Source organism: Giraffa tippelskirchi, chromosome 1 (genome assembly GCF_054371585.1).
Source record: "Giraffa tippelskirchi isolate mGirTip1 chromosome 1, T2T-mGirTip1v1.2.pri, whole genome shotgun sequence".
In the NCBI taxonomy this organism is placed as follows: domain Eukaryota; kingdom Metazoa; phylum Chordata; class Mammalia; order Artiodactyla; family Giraffidae; genus Giraffa; species Giraffa tippelskirchi.
Genome location: NC_137275.1, coordinates 37,740,757 through 37,760,003, shown reverse-complemented (window position 1 = coordinate 37,760,003; position 19,247 = coordinate 37,740,757). Strand labels below are relative to the sequence as shown.

At 37.0% G+C, this 19,247-nt stretch overlaps 1 long non-coding RNA gene across 1 annotated transcript; it reads left to right on the top strand.

Annotated features, from left to right (window-relative positions):
• Positions 1-4,413: 4,413 nt before the first annotated feature.
• Positions 4,414-19,243, top strand: LOC145513110 (uncharacterized). The gene is made up of 4 exons (XR_014059133.1): positions 4,414-4,531; positions 16,202-16,270; positions 18,207-18,403; positions 18,708-19,243. It is a non-coding gene; the product is annotated as an uncharacterized LOC145513110 (long non-coding RNA).
• Positions 19,244-19,247: the final 4 nt, after the last annotated feature.

Here is a 19,247-nt window from a genome sequence, read left to right as displayed (position 1 = left end):
TATTCCTTGAAACTCCCTGAGTTATTTAAATATAAGTGTATTTCAAAACACCAGCACAATGCTTGCCATCTAATGGGTGCTCAGCATGGTGACTAATAGGAAGGAAAGAAAAAAGAAATGGGAGTTAGTATAGCCATTGATTAAAGAACTATTTGTTTCACAATATATGACCACATATGTTGTTTAGTTGCTAAGTCGTGTCTGACTCTTTTGCAATCCAACGGACTGTAGCTTGACAGACTCTTCTGTCCATGGTGTCTCCCAGGCAAGAATACTGGAATGGGTTGCCATTTCTTTCTCCAGTAAGTACGTATACAGTTGGCGAAAATTTGTTTAGAGTTTTCCATAACATAGTATGATAAACCCCGAACAATCTTTCTGGTCAACTCAATATTTAAGGTTCTAATTTACTGAACTGAATTTATTGAAATGAAAAAAAAATAGTAATCTTCCATTAAAATAATTAATTATTAAAAATTACAGAATAGATTAGGAATATTACAAACATTAGATATTTTCTGAGAAGTCTCTTGAAGTTTGTCCAATTAACTTTAGTAAAAAAAAATGACCAAATTTTGTATGTCCAATGTCTATGGATGCTTTAGCATTTGGGTCATATTTCTATCAAACTGGGGTTCCCTTGTAGCTCAGCTGGTAAACAATTCACCTCCAATGTGGAGACCTGGGTTCGATCCCTTGGTTGAGAAGATCCCCTAGAGAAGGAAAAGGCTACCCACTCCAGTATTCTGGCCTGGAGAATTCCATGGACTGTATAGTCCATAGGGTTGCAAAGATCCGGACATGACTGACCGACTTTCACTTTCACTTTCTACGAAACTATAAAGAAATCCCGTAGATTGTTATATTATCTCCTCACAGTCTCTTTTATTTCTAATAATTAGTAGGACTATTTCTTGGCTTACAACAGCAAACACAAAGGAATCTCTCCATTTTGATCTCTGCAGACTTCCAGATTCATACGAAAAATGATTTCAATTACTCACATTCTTCATGCTTTCCAATTCCCTTAAGTATTGCATAGTATATTAACCAGAATAATGTTAAAATATTAATATTCTCATCTGTCATTTCAATTTCTCAGTCTTGGTCACTGCTACCAATCACTCTTTGTATGAATGCTTTTTAGTTTCACTACAAAAGGGTGCATATGCCCTCAAGTTAATGAGAACCTGCTATATCAAGTGTCCAGTAAACATTTCCTTATTGATAGTTTGATGACTTATTTTCCCACTGAATATATATATAGTCCATAGACATATATGTGTGTATACATACAAGTTATTTTAGTGGAATTATGAAGTTATAAAATAGGAATTCATTGAAAATATTGATAGTTTTCAATCAATTCTTATTAATCATTAAAGAATACTATTTAGCTGTTCTATATAATATTACATATATTATAATCTATATAGTATTATAATTGGCTGTTCCTACTGCCTGATATTTAACTCTATGATTTAAACAGTGCACTGCTGTTGCTTAATTTTAAAACTTCATATGCTTCCTTTATGATGTATGATGAATTAACTCTCTTAGAAATATATTCCCCTCAGTCTTCCTCTCAACCTTCGTCAAATGTATATATGTATACACATCAAGAACAAATGTATACATTCGTCAAATGTATGTATGTGTACATTGTCACTCTGGTTGTTTAACTTCTATGCAGAGTACATCTTGTGAAATACCAGGCTGGATGAAGCACAAACTGGAATCAAGGTTGCCAGGAGAAATATCAGTAATCTCAGATATGCAGATAACACCACCCTAATTGCAGAAAGTGAAGAGGAACTAAAGAGCCTCTTGATGAAGGTGAAAGAGGAGCGTGAAAAAGTTGGCTTAAACTCAACATTCAAAAAACTAAGATCGCATATCTGGTCCCATCACTTAACTACAAATAGACGGGGAAACAATGGAAACAGTGACAGACTTTTCTTGGGCTCCAAAATCACTGCAGATGGTGACTACAGCCTGGAAATTAAAAGATGCTTGCTCTCAGAAGAAAAGTTACGACAAACCTAGACAGTGTATTAAAAAGCAGAGACATCACTTTTCTGACAAAGGTCTGTATAGGCAAAACAGTGTTTTTTTCCAGTAGTCATGTATGGATGTGAGTGTTGGACCATAAAGAAGGCTGAGTACTGAAGAACTGATGCTTTGGAACTGTGGTGTTGTGAGAGAAATAATAGCAAATGAAACAACTGACAAAGAATTAATCTGCAAAATATATAAGCAGCTCCTTCAGCTCAATACCAGAAAAACAAACAATGCAATCAAAAAGTGGGCGAAAGAAGTAAACAGACATTTCTCCAAAGAAAACATACAGATGGCTAATAAACATATGAAAAGATGCTCAACATCACTCATTACTAGAGAAGTGCAAATCAAAACCACGATGAGGTATCATCTCACGTTGGTCAGAATGACGGCATCAGAAAGTCTGCAGACAATAAATGCTGGAGAGAGTGTGGAGAAGAGGGAAGCCTCTTACACTGTTGGTGGGAATGCAAGACGGTACAGCTACTATGGAGAACAGTGTGGAGATTTCTTAGCAAACAGGGAATAGAACTGCCCTAGGACCCAACAATACCAGTGCTGGGCATTCACATCGAGGAAACCAGAATTGAAAGAGACACATATACCCCAATGTTCAGTGCAGTACTGTTTGCAATAGCTAGGACATGGAAGCAACCTGGGTGTCTATTGGCAGATGAATGGATAAGGAAGCTGTGGTACATATAACGTGGAATATTTCTCAGCTATAAAAAGAAGCCATTTGAGTCCGTGCTAATGAGGTGGATGAAACTGGAGCCTATTATACAGAGTGAAGTAAGTCAGAAAGAGAAACACAAATACTGCATATTAACGCATATATATGGAATTTAGAAAGAAGTAAGGATGATCCTATAACAAGGCAGCAAAAGAGGCACAGATGTAAAGAACAGATTTTGGACTCTGTGGGAGAAGGTGACGGTGGGATGATTTGCGAGAATGGCATTGAAACATGTATATTACCATATATAAAATAGACAACCAGTACAAGTTTGATATATGAAGCAGGGCACTGAAAGCCAGTGCTCTGGGACAACCCAGAGGGATGGGGTGGGGAGTGAGGTGGGGAGAGGGGTGGTTCAGGATGGTGGGACACACGTGCACCCGTGGCTGATTCATGTCAATGAATAGCAAAAACCATCACAATATTGTAAAGTAATTATACCCCAATTAAAATAAATTAAGCAATTTTTTCTAAGGGAAAAAATACATGAAAAGTAACTGTGGTGCTGGAGAAGACTCCTGAGAGTCCCTTGGACAGCAAGGAGATCAAACCAGTCAATCCTAAAGGAAATCAACCCTGAATATTCACTGCAAGCAGTATTGCTGAAGGTGAGCCTCCAATATTTTGGCCAACTGATGTGAAGAGCTCTAGTACTCTTGCCTGGATAAGCCCATGGACGGAGGAGCCTGGTAGGCTGGGCTGCAGTCCATGGGGTCGCTAAGAGTCGGACACGACTGAGCGACTTCACTTTCACTTTTCACTTTCATGCATTGGAGAAGGTAATGGCAACCCACTCCAGTGTTCTTGCCTGGAGAATCCCAGGGACAGGGGAGCCTGGTGGGCTGCCGTCTATGGGGTCGCACAGAGTCGGACACGACTGAAGTGACTTAGCAGTAGATGTGAAGAGCCAACTCATTGGAAAAGACCCTGATGCTGAAAAAGATTGAGGGCATGAGGAGAAGTGGGCAACAGAGGATGAGAAGGTTGGATGACATCATCAAGTCAATGGATAGGAGTTTGAGCAAACTCTGGGAGATGGTGAAGGACAGGGAAGCCTGGCGTGCTGCAGTCCATGGGGTCACAAAGAGTTGGACAAGGTTGAGTGACTGAACAACAACAAATATTTCTAAAAATATAGGGCAAAGTATTTTAAATTGTGAGTTGATATTTACATTTTTTGACTATGGAAATATTGACTGATATTTTAGTTATGGAATATTTTTCACAGAATACTGAATATGTTCATCTCTCTATTTATAGTTTCCAGCTATAGCAGCTGAGAATTATCAGTAACAGGTTCATGATCACTTGCATGAATCATTTTTTTCTTAATTCCTAAAAATATTTGACCTTCTCTTAGGCCTTGTCGCCTACAATTTGTAATGTGTCACTGATTTTCTATAACATCACCTCCTAGAACTCAAAATTTGAATCTTTTTTTTTAAATTGAATCTTTAATATCTTAAATCAGTCATTTAATTTTTCTGTCTTTTCCTGAATTTATTTCTGTTTCTTCTAATGCATTTTAATTCTCTTTTCTGAAACTTTCTTGAATCTTTAAAGTGAAAGTCACTCAGTCATGTCCAACTCTTTTGTGATCTCATGCACTGTAGCCTGCCAGACTCCTCTGTCCATGGAATTCTCCAGGCAAGACACTGGAGCTGGTAGCCAGTCCCTTCTCCAGGTGATCTTCCAAACCCAGGAATCAAATCCAGGTCTCTTGCATTGCAGGTAGGTTCTTCCTGTTTAAGCTACAAGGGAATCCAGTTAACTAATAAATGCTTAATTCTCTATTACTGTTTTTTTTTTTTCAAATTGCTCTTTCCTGTTGTGATTCTATTTTATAACATCTTGTAATAATTGAAACTATCTAACTCTGCATCTCTTCACATGGATCATTTCCTTCCGATTTTTAAGTTCTTTTCTGCTCTACTCTCTCTTTTTCCTCTTGTTTCTTTTGTGTTTGCTTTTTTAATTAATTAATTTTTTAATTGAAGAATAATTGTTTCACAGAATTTTGTTGTTTTCGGTCAAACCTCGACATGAATCAGCCATGTGTATGTATGTATGTATATATATATCCTCTTCCTCCTGAACCTCCCTCCCATCTCCTTCCCCATCCCACCCTTCCAGGGTGACAGAGAGCCCCTGTTTGAGGTTCATGAGCCTTACAGCAAATTCCCATTGGCCATCTATTTTACACAGGATAATATAAGTTTCCATGTTACTCTTTCTATGCATCTCACCCTCTCCTCCCCTCTCCCCATGTCCAGAAGTCTATTCTCTATGTCTGTTTCTCCGTTGCTACCCTATGAATAAATTCTTCAGCACAAGTATTCTAGATTCCATATATATATGTTAGAATATGATATTTATCTTTCTCTTTCTGACTTACTTCACTCTGTATAATAGGTTTTAGGTTCATCCACCTCATTAGAACTGACTCAAAGGCATTTCTTTTTATGGCTGAGTAATATTCCATTGTGAGTATGTATCACAACTTCTTTATCCATTAATCCATCAATGGACGTCTAAGTTGCTTCCATGTTCTAGCTATTGTAAATAGTGCTGCAATGAACAAAGGCATACATGTGTCTTTTTCAATTTTGGTTTCCTCAGGGTATATGTCTAGGAGTGGGATTGCTGGGTCATATGGTGGTTTTACTCCTAGTTTTTTTAAGGAATCTCCATACCGTCTTCCATAGTGGCTGTATCAATTTACATTCCTACCAACAGTGCGAGAGCGTTCCCTTCTCTCCACACCCTCTCCAGAATTTATTGCTTGTAGACTTTTTGATGAAGGCCATTCTGACTGGTGTGAGGTAGTATCTCGTTATAGTTTTGATTTGCATTTCTCTAATAATGAGCAATGTTGAGCATCTTTCCATGTGTTTGTTAGCCAACTGTATGTCTTCTTTGAAGAAATGTCTGTTTAGGTCTTTTCCCACATTTTGGTTGGGTTGTTTGTTTTTCTGGTATTGAGATGTATGAGCTGCTTGTATATTTTGGAAGTTAATGCTTTGTCAGTTGTTTCATTTGCATTGTTTTCTCCCCTTCTGAGGGTTTTCTTTTCACCTTGCTTATAGTCTCCTTTGCTGTGCAAAAGCTTTTCATTTTAATCAGGTCCCACTTGTTTAGTTTTTTTTTATTTCCATTAATCTAGGAGGTGGGTCCTAGAAGATCTTGCTTTGATTTGTGTCGAGTGCTCTGCCTATGTTTTCCTCTAAGAGTTTTATAGTTTCTGGTCTTACATTTAGGTCTTTAATCCATTTTGAGCTTATCTTTGTGTATGGTGTTAGAATGTGTTCTAATTTCATTCTTTTACATGTTGGTGTCCAGGTTTCCCAGCACCGTTTACTGAAGAGGCTGTCTTTACCCCATTGTATATTCTTGCCTCCTTTGTCCAAACTAAGGTACCCGTAGGTGCATGGGTTTATTTCTGTGCTTTCTATCTTGTTCCATTGGTTTATATTTCTGTTTTTGTGCCAGTACCATGCTGTCTTATGACTGTAGCTTTGCAGTTTAATCTGAAGTCAGGAATATTGATTCCACCAGCTTCATTCTTCTTTCTCAAGACTGCTTTGGCTACTCGGGATCTTTTGTGTTTCCATATGAGTTGTGAAATTTTTTGTTCTAGTTCTGTGAAAAATGTCTTTAGAAATTTGATAGGGATCACATTGAATCTGTAGATCACATTTGGCAGTATAGTCATTTCCGCAATGTTGATTCTTCCTACCCAGGAACATGGAATATCTCTCTATCTGTTTATGTCATCTTTGATTTCTTTCATTAGTGTCTTATAATTTTCCATGTACACTTCTTTTGTCTCCTTAGGTAAGTTTATTCCTAGATATTTAATCTTTTTGTTGCAATCATGAATGGGATTGATTCCTTAATTTCTTTTTCTGATTTTTCATTCTTCGTATATAGAAATGCAAGTGATTTCTGTGTATTGATTATGTATCCTGCAATTTTGCTAAATTCACTGATTAGCTCCAGAATTTCCTGATACTATCTTTAGGATTTTCTATGTACAGTATCATGTCATCTACAAACAATGAGAGCCTTACTTCTTCTTTTCCACTCTGGATTCCTTTTATTTCTTTTCCTTCTTTGATTGCTGTAGCTAGAACTTCCAGAACTATGTTGAATAATAGTGGTGAAAGTGGACACCCTTGTCTTATTCCTGATCTTAGTGGGAATGCTTTCAGTTTTTCACCATTGAGAATCATGTTTGCTGTAGGCTTGTCATATATGGCCTTTACTATGTTGATGTAGGTTCCTTCTATGCCCATTTTTTGAAGAGTTTTAATCATAAATGGGTGCTGAATTTTGTCAAAGGCTTTTTCTGCATCTATTGAGATTTATCATATGTTTTTTATCTTCAGTTTGTTAATATGGTGTATCACATTGACAGTTTGCATATATTGAAGAATACTTGCATCCCTGGAATAAACCCAACTTGATCATGGTATATGGGCTTTTTGATATGTTCCTGAATTCTTTTTGCTAAAATTTTGGTGTGGATTTTTGCATCTATGTTCATCAGTGATATTGGCCTGTAGTTTTCTTTTTTTGTGTTGTCTCTGTCTGGTTTTGGTATCCAGGTGATGGTGGCCTCGCAGGATGAGTTTGGAAGTGTTCCTTCCTCTGCAATTTTTTGGAAGAGTTTTAGAAGGATAGGCATTAACTCTTCTCTAAATGTTTCAGAATTCTCCTGTGAAGCCATCTGGTCTTGGGTTTTTGTTTTGGGGGAGATTTTTTTTTATCACAGCTTCAATTTCAGTGCTTGTAATTGGATTGTTCATAATTTGTATTTTTTCATGTTTCAGTCTTGGAAGATTGAAATTTTCTAAGAATCTGTGCATTGCTTCCAAGTTATCCATTTTATTGCCATATAGCTATTCATAATAGTCTCTTATAATCTTTTGTATTTCTGCATTATCTGTTGTAACCTCTCCTTTTTCATTTCTAATTTTGTTGATTTGATTCTTCTCTTTTTTTCTTGATCATTCTGGCTAAAGGTTTGTCAATTTTGTCTATCACCTCAAAGAACCAGTTTTTAGTTTTATTAATCTTTACTATTGTTTCTTTCATTTCTTTTTCATTTATTTCTGCTTGGATCTTTATGATTTCTTTCCTTCTACTAATTTTGGGCTTTTTTGTTGTTCTTCTTCTTCTTATTCCAGTTGTTTCAGGTGTAAGGTTGGGTTGTCTATTCAATATTTTTCTTGTTTCTTGAGGTTTGGATTGTATTGCTATAAACTTCCCTCTTAGAACTGCTTTGGTTGTATCCCATAGGTTTTGAGTTGCCATGTTTTCATTGTCATTTTTTCTAGAAATGTTTTTATTTCCCTTTTGATTTCTTCTTTTACCTGTTGGTTATTTAGAAACGTAGTGTTTAATATCCATGTGCTGTGTTTCTTACAGTTTTTTTCTTGTAATTGATATCTAGTCTCATAGCGTTTTTGTCAGAGAAGATGATTGATAAGATTTCAATTTTCTTAAATTACTGAGGTTTGATTTGTGACCCAAGATGTCATCTCTCCTGGAGAATGTTCCATGTGCACTTGAGAAGAAGATGTATTCTTCTGCATTTGAATGGAATGTTCTGATGATATCAATGAGATCCATCTCACCTAATGTATCATTTAAAACTTGTGTTTCCTTATTAATTTTCTGTTTTGATGATCTGTTCATTGATGAGTGGGGTGTTAAAGTCTCGTACTATTATTGTGCTACTGTCAATTTCTCCTTTTATGCCTGTTAGTGTTTATCTTATGTATTGAAGTGCTCCTATGTTGGGTGCATAGATATTTACAATTGTTGTCTTCCTCTTGGATTGATCCCTTGATCATTATTTAATGCCCTTATCTCTTCCTTATCTCTTGTAATCTTCTTTATTTTAAGGTCTATATTGTCTGATATGAGGATTGCTACTCCAGCTTTCTTTTGCTTCCCATTTACGTGGAATATATTTTTCCATCCTCTCACTTTCAGTCTATATGTGTCTTTAGGTCTGAAGAGGGTTTCTTTTAGACAGCATATATATGGGTCTTGTTTTTGTATACATTCAGCAAGTCTGTGTCTTTTGTCTTTTATTTACATTTAAAGTAAATATCGATACATATGTTTCTATTGCCGTTTTCTTAATTGTTTGGGGTTGATTTTTGTAGATCATTTTTCTTCTTTTGTATTTCTTGACTATATAAGTCCCTTTAACATTTGTTGTAATGCTGGTTTGGTGGTACTGAATTCTCTTGACTTTTGCTAGTCTGAAAAGCTTTTTATTTCTCCATCAATTTGAATGAGATCCTTGCCAGGTACAGTAATCTAGCTTGTAGATTTTCCCCTTTCAGTACTTCAAATATATCCTGCCATTCCCTTCTGGCCTGCAGAGTTTCTGCTGAAAGACCAGCTATTAACCGTGTGGGGTTTTCCTTGCATGTTCCTTGTTGCTTTTCCCTTGCTGCTTTTAATATTCGTTCTTCATGTTTAGTCTTTGTTAGTTTGATTAGAATGTGTCTTGGTATCTTTCTCCTTGGGTACAACCTGCATGGGATTCTTTGTGCCTCTTCTAGTTAATTGACTATTTCCTTTTCCATGTTGGGGACATTTTCAACTATTAATTTCTTTAAAAATTTTCTCATGCCCTTTCTTTTTCTCTTCTTCTTCTGGGACCCCTATAATTCTAATGTTGGTGTGTTTGATATTGTCCCAGAGGTCTCTGAGACTATCCTCAGTTCTTTGCATTCTTTTTACTGTATTCCTCTCTTTGGAGGTTATTTCCACCATTTTATGTTCCAGCTCGCTGATTTGTTCTTCAGCTTCATATATTCTGCTATTTATTCCTTACGGAGTATTTTTAATTTCAGTAATTGTGTTGTTTGTCACTGTATGTTTACTCTTTAATCCTTCCAGGTGTGTTAAATGATTCTTGCATTTTCTCCATTTTGTTTTCAAGGTTTTTGATCATATTTACTATCATTATTCTGAATTCTTTTATCAGGTAGTTTGCCTGTTTCCTCTTCATTCACTTGGACTTCTGTGTTTCTAACTTGTTCCTTCATTTGTGTAGTATTTCTCTTCATTTTTATGATTTTTTTAACTTATTGTATTTGAGGTCTCCTTTCCCAGGCTTCAAGGTTGAATTCTATCTTCCTTTTGGTTTCTGTCCTCCTAAGGTTGGTCCAGTGGTTTGTGTGAGGTTTGTATAGGGTGAGATTTGTGCTGAGTTTTTTTGTTTGTTTGTTAGTTTGTTTGATTTTCCTCATGAGCAAGGCTAAGTGAGATGGTAATCCTGTCTGCTTATGATTGGGTTTGTATTTTTATTTTGTTCATTGTTTACATCAGGTGTCCTGCACAGGGTGCTACTGGTGGTTGGATGATGCTGGGTCTTATATTCAAATGGTTTCCTTTGTGTGAATTCTCACTATTTGATACTCCCTAGGGTTAGTTGTCTGGTATTCTAGGGTCTTGGAATCAGTGCTCCCACTCCAAAGGCTCAGGACTTGATCTTTGGTAGGAATGAAGATTCCATAAGTGTTTTTTTTATGGCACTAACGGAGCTTAAAACAAATATCCAAAAGCAAGAAACCAAAGATGAACCACAGACAAATTGCAGGCAAATAATAATTAAAATAGATGAATATACACATATACACCCATAAGCGAAGTAGAACAGTCCAACTTAAATAAAGTACAGTAGATTGACCTGGCAAACAGAGGAAATCAAAAATTATACTTACCAGTTAAAAACAAAACTAACTGAAGCACAAACTGGAAACCAAAACTAAAGCAAGGTGCTAAGTAGGGAATAAAGCAATGGGAACAAAACTAGCAAATATGTTGAGAGGAAAGGAAAGTGAAAAAAGAAAGAAAGAATAGATATTCAAAGTTAAATAGAGGTAGATGAAGAAGATTTATATACATTAATAATTAACTGCAAGGGGAAAAGAACAGTAGGAAAGGCAAACAAAGGAATAAATGTAGAAAAAAATAGAATAGGTTAATAAAAATTAAAAATTAAAATTATAATAAAGAGAATAGAAAAAAAACAAAAAACAAAGAAAAAAGAAAACTCCACAGAACTGCAAAAACCCAATGTAGAGGAAGAGGTTTATAACAACAGTGAAAAGTGTAACTGAATATACACATATACATATACACCTATAATCAAAATCAAAACAGTCCAAGAAAAATAAAGTATAATATATTGACCCAGTGAACAAAAGAAACCAAAAATTGTATCTACCAGTTGAGAATAAAACTAAAACACAAAATGGAAAACAAAACTAAAGCAAGGTGCCAATTGTGGCATAAGGCAATGAAGACCAAACTAACAAATATGTTGAGAGGAAAGGAAAGAAAGAATAGATATGCAAAGTTAAATAGAAGTAGGTAAAGTAGATTTATATACATTAAAGATTAACTGTAAGGGGAAAAGAACAGTAGGAAAAGGAAACAAAGGAATAAATGTAGACAAAATAATCATAGGTTTAACAAATTAAAAATCAGGAAAAAGAAAAAAAAAGGAAAACTCCAAAGAACCGCAAAAGCCCAACATAGAGGCAGAGGTTTATAACAACAATAAAAAATGTGACTGAGTGGAAAAAAAAGGTGAAAAGCTTAATTAGATTTCATAGTGCCAATAAAATTGACAACTACAACAGAGGTTGGAAAAATAGGAAAAGAAAAAAAAATCCAAAGGAATCTACAGAACAAGTCAAAACATAGGAATAATAAATGTTTTTCTTGAGTCACTGCTGTCAGAGTCCTTTCCTTTGCTGGGAGTCACAGTCCACCTCACCTCCCTAGGATGCCTTCCAATGCTGTGTTGATTTCTAGACCTGTTGTGGGGCAGCTCAGATTCTAATATGGTCCTACTCCTGTGTGTTCTTGCCTCTAATGTCCACAGCTATCAGAACAAGTGCGTTTTTTGTTGTTGTTGTTTTTGTTTGTTTTTTTGGTGAGAGCTCTCAATGGCTTTTTATATATTCCATAGCCACAGATTCTGCCTAGTTGATCGTGTGGATTTAATTTGCAGCTTGTACAGCTGGTGGGAAGGTTTTGGGTCTTCTTCCTTAGCCGGACTGTCCCTGGGTTTAAATTGTGGTTTTATTTCCACCTCTGCTTGTGGGTTGTCCACTGGGGTTTGCTCCTGAGACTGCACTGGAGGACTTTAGTTTGCCCCTGTGAGGGCCAGGTGTGGAGGTGTTGCAGCTGCTTGGGTCGCAGGGGTTCTGGAAGCACCAGGTTCTCAGGGGAGTTGGCAGCTATGGCAGCAGGAAATACAGTGCTCTAGAAGGGTATGGCAACCAGTATTGACCAATACACTCCAGTATTCTTGCCTGGAGAACCCCCCTGATAGAGAAGCCTGGCACGCCACAGTCTACAGGGCCGCAAAGAGTTGGACATGACCGAAGTGACCCTTTGTGCATAGACACAAGGCTTTTTTTTGCCTGTGACAGCTCTGCTCCAGTGAGAGTAGAGCATGAAGGTGGCGCAGCTGCTTGGCTTACGGGGACCCTGGGGGCACCAAGTGTGCAGTTATATGGACTGCCTGCACTGCAGGAGTTATGGCCCTATCAGTCTTTTTTCGACCCTCTTGTAGCTTGCAATCAGAAGGCCTCTTTGGCCAGTCTTTATCCATAGCCCCACCCATTCAGGCATTTAGAGGGCTCCCTCACCTGGGGTCCTTCTCTGTTGTTCATTGCATCAGGCACATAGACGGGCCCCCCTGGCTGGGGTCCTACTGTGTATCGGCACATCAATCACTTAAAAGAGCACCCTGGATGGGATCATACTCTGTAGTTCAGTGCTTCCGGCACTCTCTGGGCCAGCCTCTCTATTGTTCAGCTGCTGATGCTGGCGTGTGGGGAGAGAGAAAGGCTATGGTGATAGCTCCACCCACTGTGTGTGACTCAGCAGTATCACCTTGGTTCCATAGCTGCCTGGATTTCCTCCACCAGCATTTTCCACCACAATCTCCTCCCTCACATGCCTTCAATCCATCTCTCCCCAGTCAACAACAGCCCTCACCCTGGGATTGCTCCACAATCCCTAAACTCCACCTCTAAGCCTCCAGGGGACCTGTGTGCCTGTGCAGAGTATGTATGGCTGTGACAAGGACTATCTGATTCTCATTCCATTTAAGCTGCCACAGATCAACTGTTTCACTATCAGCCTTAAATGTTTCTCCTCTGAGTCAGACATTTGCCCCAATGTGGGGAACAGACCCCTGCTTCAGTTCCCCCACCCACCAAGGGAAGGTCCAATCTTACTAACACTCCTGTTTTTCCCTCAGTTCCTTCATCCTATGGAGCTTTGCGTGGTTCTATATATTCTTTTCTGCTTGTCAGGTACTCCTATCTGCTCTCAGCCGGTGTTCTGCATGCACGTCTGTTTCTGAAGGTGTATTCCTGATGTATCCGTGGAGAGAGATGTACTACACGTCCACCTACTCCTCTGCCACATCTAAATCTCCCTGTGTGTTTGTTTTCAAATAAATCATATCTTGGAATGCATTAAAAATTCTTACAGATCAGTAAGAGAAATACCAATTTAAAAAATGGATTAAATAATTGAACAAGAACTTCATAAAAGAGTCTATCTAAATAGCTGATTTTCAGTGAAAGTGAAAGTCATTCAGTTGTGTCCAACTCTTTGTGACCCCATGGAATTACCTAGGCCAGAACACTAGATTGGGTAGCCTTTCCCTTCTCCAGGGGATTTTCCCAATCCAGGGATCGAACCCAGGTCTCCTGCATTGCAGGCGGATTCTTTACCAGCTGAGCCACAAATTAAGCCCAAGAATACTAGAGTGGGTAGTCTATCCCTTCTCCAGGTGATCTTCCTGGCCTAGGAATTGAACCAGGGTCTCCTGCATTGCAGGCAAATTCTTTACCAATTGAGCTATTAGTGTCATCTACCATGAGGAAAATGGAAAATAAAACTTCAATGTGATACTCCTATGCATGAGTGTGTGCAAGTTGCTTCAGTAGTGTCTGACTCTTCACAACCCCATGAACTATATAGCTCTGCAGGCTCCTCTGCCTGTGGGATTCTCCAGGCATGAATACTGCAGTGGGTTGCCATGCCCTCCTCTAGGGGATCTTCCTGGCCCAGAGATTGAACCCATGTTTCTTGTATCTCCTGCACTGGCTGGTGTTATTTACCACTAGTGCCACCTGGGAAGATGATACTCCTATACATACCTCCAAATGACTAAAATTAAAGGTTGATAAAAACAAGAGTTAACAAGAATGTGTAACAATGCAAAGTTGCAATAGAATAAGTCTTATTTCAGGCAGCCATGTCACACTTAACTAAAGCTTACTAGATCCTTTTTAAAAACTATAATCTTTTATTCTTTGTCTATTTTATGTTGCAGAGATGATGATGGTCAAGGTTCTACTGCTATTAAATATCTGTGATTTATCTTCTGTATTTTTATGTATTTTTACTTTATATATTTTATGTCATCCAGTACACTGGATACTATAATATCTTCAGTATGTACTATTCCATTTATTACTGTAAGATAACCCTTTTCTTATTGCATATTTCTTACCTTCTCAAACACTGGATCAGATGCTAATGTTGACCCTAGTGTTTTGGGCATGGATATTTTCCTTCTAATTGACATTGTACAAATTTCTATTTTCATTTATCTTATGTGTTTCTCATTTTAACCTGAATAGTCTTTTCTTTCAACTCCTTTAAGTACTCAATTCACTATCAGTTTAAACATCAATTTACTTGCCTTCCCACAAACACAGAAACAAAAACAACACTGCTCTTAAGTCAGAGTTAAGACTTCAGAAAGATGTTTATACATCATCTCTTAAGTAGAGATCACAATTCCTGTCTTTTTCTTTTTTTCCTTGTACTTAAAATTCTATTCTTTTAATTTAAACCATTCAAGATAGGCAATTGTAACTGAACAAACTCTGGTTTATAATTCAGAATTTTTCAAAATACTGATTTCAGCCTTGTTTCACCAGTACTAGTCACAGGCCAGAAGTGTGGTGCCAACATAACCAAAGTGAGACTGTTATCAGGATAACTCAGGAAAAGTGATGTCAGCATCATAGAGCTTTAATTCACTCTTATTTTATCTCTCCCCTATTTTTTTTTTTTTTTTTAGCAATTAAGGACATTCATAGATGAACAAAACGCCTACAGCAAGAGACTAAGGAATATTCTTGCCTATCTGTGAATCAAAAAAATAAATACAACTTCAGTAGGGACTTCATATCCAAAAAATTCAGTGAACTTACCCTGTCCCCACTCATCATGATCAGAAAAATACCCAGAGAGAGCAAACTTGAGCAGAGAGGCACAGATGGGAGACAAAATGTGCAGCATGCCTGGGGGGAGATTCCAGCATATTATTGAATCAGGAGAGTTTGGATGTAGAGGCAGAGGAGGAACTTACCAGAGTTGACCCTGACCTTAAGATGATATGTCAAAGGGCTTAAATGTTTGGCAGTGGTGGCGCTGACCTTTCCCACAAGAGAGGTGGGAAGCAGAGACCTTTCCCAGACAGGAAATGAAAAGCCAAAGTGATGAGTCACCCTGACTATCCCAGTTGCACATGTTGTGGCTGGAGAAATCTGTTTCTCCCCAGGACCCCTCTGATTTCTGAGGAACAACTTCTATCACTAGGGATAGGATTAGGAGGTAGAAAAAGAAGGAGGCAGAGAAGAATATCAAAGGGCACTAAAAAATCTTGTTTCCTACTGTCTACTTCAGGACTTAACAGGAAGTCAACTCACAGATCTCTAGTGTTAGTTGCTCAGTCATGTCCAACTCTTTGCAACTCCATGGACTGTAGCCCACCAGGCTCCTCTGTCCATGAAATTCTCCAGGCAAGAATACTGGAGTGGGTTGCCATGCCCTTCTACAGTCACAGACCTCTAGGAGTACCCCATTAGAGGATCTCCCCACTGGATTGCTGAGCACCCCTAAACCTTGATTGATAAACCCACAACTTCCTTCACTATGCTGGAAATGAAAGCTCTATTACAGCCAAAGCTAAAACTTCATATTTGTTAGAATGGCTATCATCAAGAAGACAGGATATAACAAGTGTTGGTGAGGATGTGAAGAGAAGGGAACTTTGTACACTGTTGCTGGGATGGAAATTTTTTCAATACTATAAAAAAGCAATATAGAGGTCTCTCAAAATATCTTTAAAAATAACTATCATATGATCCAGCAATTCCACTTCTGAGTATTTATCCAAAGGAAACAAAATAGTAATGCAAAAGTTACAAGCACGCCTATATTCACTGTATATAAACCAAGTAAAGGCCTACACTCTATTCTTAGATATTCTGATTCAGTTGTCCTAAAATCATGTCTGACAGTCAGTAATTTTTGTTTTAATTTCCTCAGGTAATTCTAATGTACAGCCTGATCTGAGAATCATTGACTAGCTCCTGCTCTGCCTTTATTTCTCTGGAGGTGAGTGGTATCCCTGTTAAGAAAAAAGGTTCATTTAGAAAGGAAAAAAGTTAGATTTAGAAAAATCATTTCATACAAGATATTGAACAAGTAATTTAAGCTTTCTTGTTCTCATATTTTATCTATAAAACCTGGAATATAATGAATGCCTACCTCACATTACTGTTTGAAAGAATACATGTGGTAATGTATAAAAGGTGGGGTTTTTGTTACAATAGCTACACACTAACCATATTTTATTCATTAATTCATCTGTTTTTATATTAATTCAATAAGCCTTTAGTATGTGCCAGATGTTGGTGATTAATTAGAAAACAAAAATAAATGTAAATGCTTTCCTAGAGCCTAGATTCTGATGGTAGAAAAACAATAAGTAAATAGATGGATAGATAACTTAATGTCAAGTTGCACTGTGACATTATGAAAAACAAATAATGGAAATAAAAATTAAGAGGACATACTGTTTTAACTTGGATAATCAAAGAACTCTTGAAAAGGTAATATTTGTGGTAGTTCAGGTGATAAAAAATTTGCCTGCAACCCAGGAGACCTGGGTTCAATCCCTGGGTCTGGAAGACCCCCTGGAGAAGGAAATGGCAACCCATTCCAGTATTCTTATCTGGAGAGTTCCATGGACAGAGGAGCCTGGTGGGCTACAGTCCATGGGGTAGCAAAGAGTTGGACAAAACTGAGTGACTTCCACTCACTCATTTGTATGAAGACCTCAATGAAACAATGAAATATACCACTGGAATATCCAAAGAGAATATTCCATTCAGAGATAACAATGAAAAATACCTGAGGTGAGTGTTATTGCTGTTTTTCGTTTGGCTGGTTTTTGGCTTTGGTTTTGCTTTATTTGTCTGTTTAGAGATTAGCTAGTTAGCCAGATGCCTAACAATGTAGTCTTATAGGTACCAGGCAGACTACTTTTTATTTTAAGGTTGGAAAGAAATCATTTTAGATCTTTAAAAAGTAGAATGATATAAACCAACTTTATTTTAAAGGATCCAAGAAAGTGGTGTATTTTTTTTGGATAAATACTTTTGTATTCAAGACTGAATACTTAGCATCTAAGTAGTAGGAGTAATGTGCATTGGCTGTTCATTTGACTAAAGGGATATTGGTGTAGGTGTTGAGAAATGGTAATTTCAAAGATATGTTTTGAAATCATAATTTGTTTTGTTGATAGATAAGAGGTAGGCTTGAAAAAAATGTGACAAATTCAGGATAACTCCAAGTTTATACCAAGGAGTGGATTTTATTCACATACTTTCTCTTTTAACTTTAAAATAGCCCTTCAAATTCAGTGACATTATGTTATTTTACAAATTAGGAAAGAGATTTTAGGGAATTTTAGTTTCTGTGCATCACACAAAGCTTAAATTGTGATAGCTTGGTTGATAAAGAATTTGCCTGCAATGCAAAAGACCCCGGTTCAATTCTCAGGTGGGGAAGATCCCCTGGAGAAGGGATAGGCTACCCACTCCAGTATTCTTGAGCTTTCCTTGTGGGTCAGCTGGTAAAGAATCTGCCTGCAATGCAGGAGACCTGGGTTTGATCCCTGGGTTGGGAAGATCTCCTGGAGAAGAGAAAGGCTACTCACTCCAGTGTTCTGGCCTGGAGAATTCCATGGACTATATAGTCCGTGGGGTCACAAAGAGTCAGACACAACTGAGAGATGTTCACTTTCACTATTGTTTTAATTTTACTCTTCATTCTTTGTTTTGTAAGGAGCTATACAATTGTTACTGTATTTTATGAGCTTTCACAGTTACTTGGTTGATACAATTTTCAATCTGAATTTATTTTCAGTGACATAATGAGATGACAGTAAGAAGTTCAAATACAGATGAGTTTATTAATAGAAATTTAGATTTAAGAAGTATAACATATGGGCAGAAAATGACAGCACTTTGTTGTTTCTGGAGTATAGGGAAGAATGAGAGATATGTGGGTTCAGACTTCTGGGAGAGATTTATTCACCACGTTGAGTAACGTGGACTTGACTTTTGAACCAGTTATTCCTTCACAAGCAAAATCTTAAATGGTGGATTTTTTGTCTAAAGCTTTGAAATTATGAACCTTCGATAGACTATGGGAAATCACAACAAAAGAGCTAATTCTTTAAAGGTAAGTATATATTCTATACCAAAAAATCACTTCAGAATTGACAAAAAAGTATCATAACTATTGTAATATTGTCATTCCCTGCCTGATTTAATGATTTTTATTCCTTGTGTTGAAATAATAACTAGTTGAAAAATAACCTCTAGATTCTTAAGTATTTCAGTTTCAATAATTAATTACTGTGGATTAATACATAAATGAATAATATATTAATACATAAATGGTTAAAACATAATTGATAATAGTTAAAAGCCTACCAGGTTCATCTATTTATATTTAATTAGAACAATATGATTTTACTTTCCAGGAATCTGTCAAAATTCTGGATGTGGTTTTACCACCATGGTAACTGGCAACCATGCCTGCTAATATAAATCACAAAGTTATAGCTAGTTGCCTGAAGAAAATATTCTTGTCTCTCTTCTGTCTGCCTCTGTATCTCCATGACTTTAAATTGTTCTGACAAGCGGTGTATAATTTCTCTGGATTGAATGCCTCTTCCATAATGAAATCACAGTAAAGAACCGAAAAATAGTTGACAACAATGACCAAATTTCTACACATTCCATTCTAAGATTGTTGCTAAGCTTCAACACAACTGGTTTTCCAGAGTATAAAGAAATATTTTAACATTCTCATGGTATTAATAATACAACGTACCATTCTCTCTTTTAAGTACAGGAAAAAAAAAAAAAACAGGTGGCTTTAATAGTAACCCCAATTTCAAGCTATGTGTTACACTTTATGAAAATACTTAAGTATTGTTTGCTTTGATTTGATTGTCTGTCATCCACACTTAGAAAATGGAATTACAAAATAAAAGGCATTATATATCATTAAAAACTCT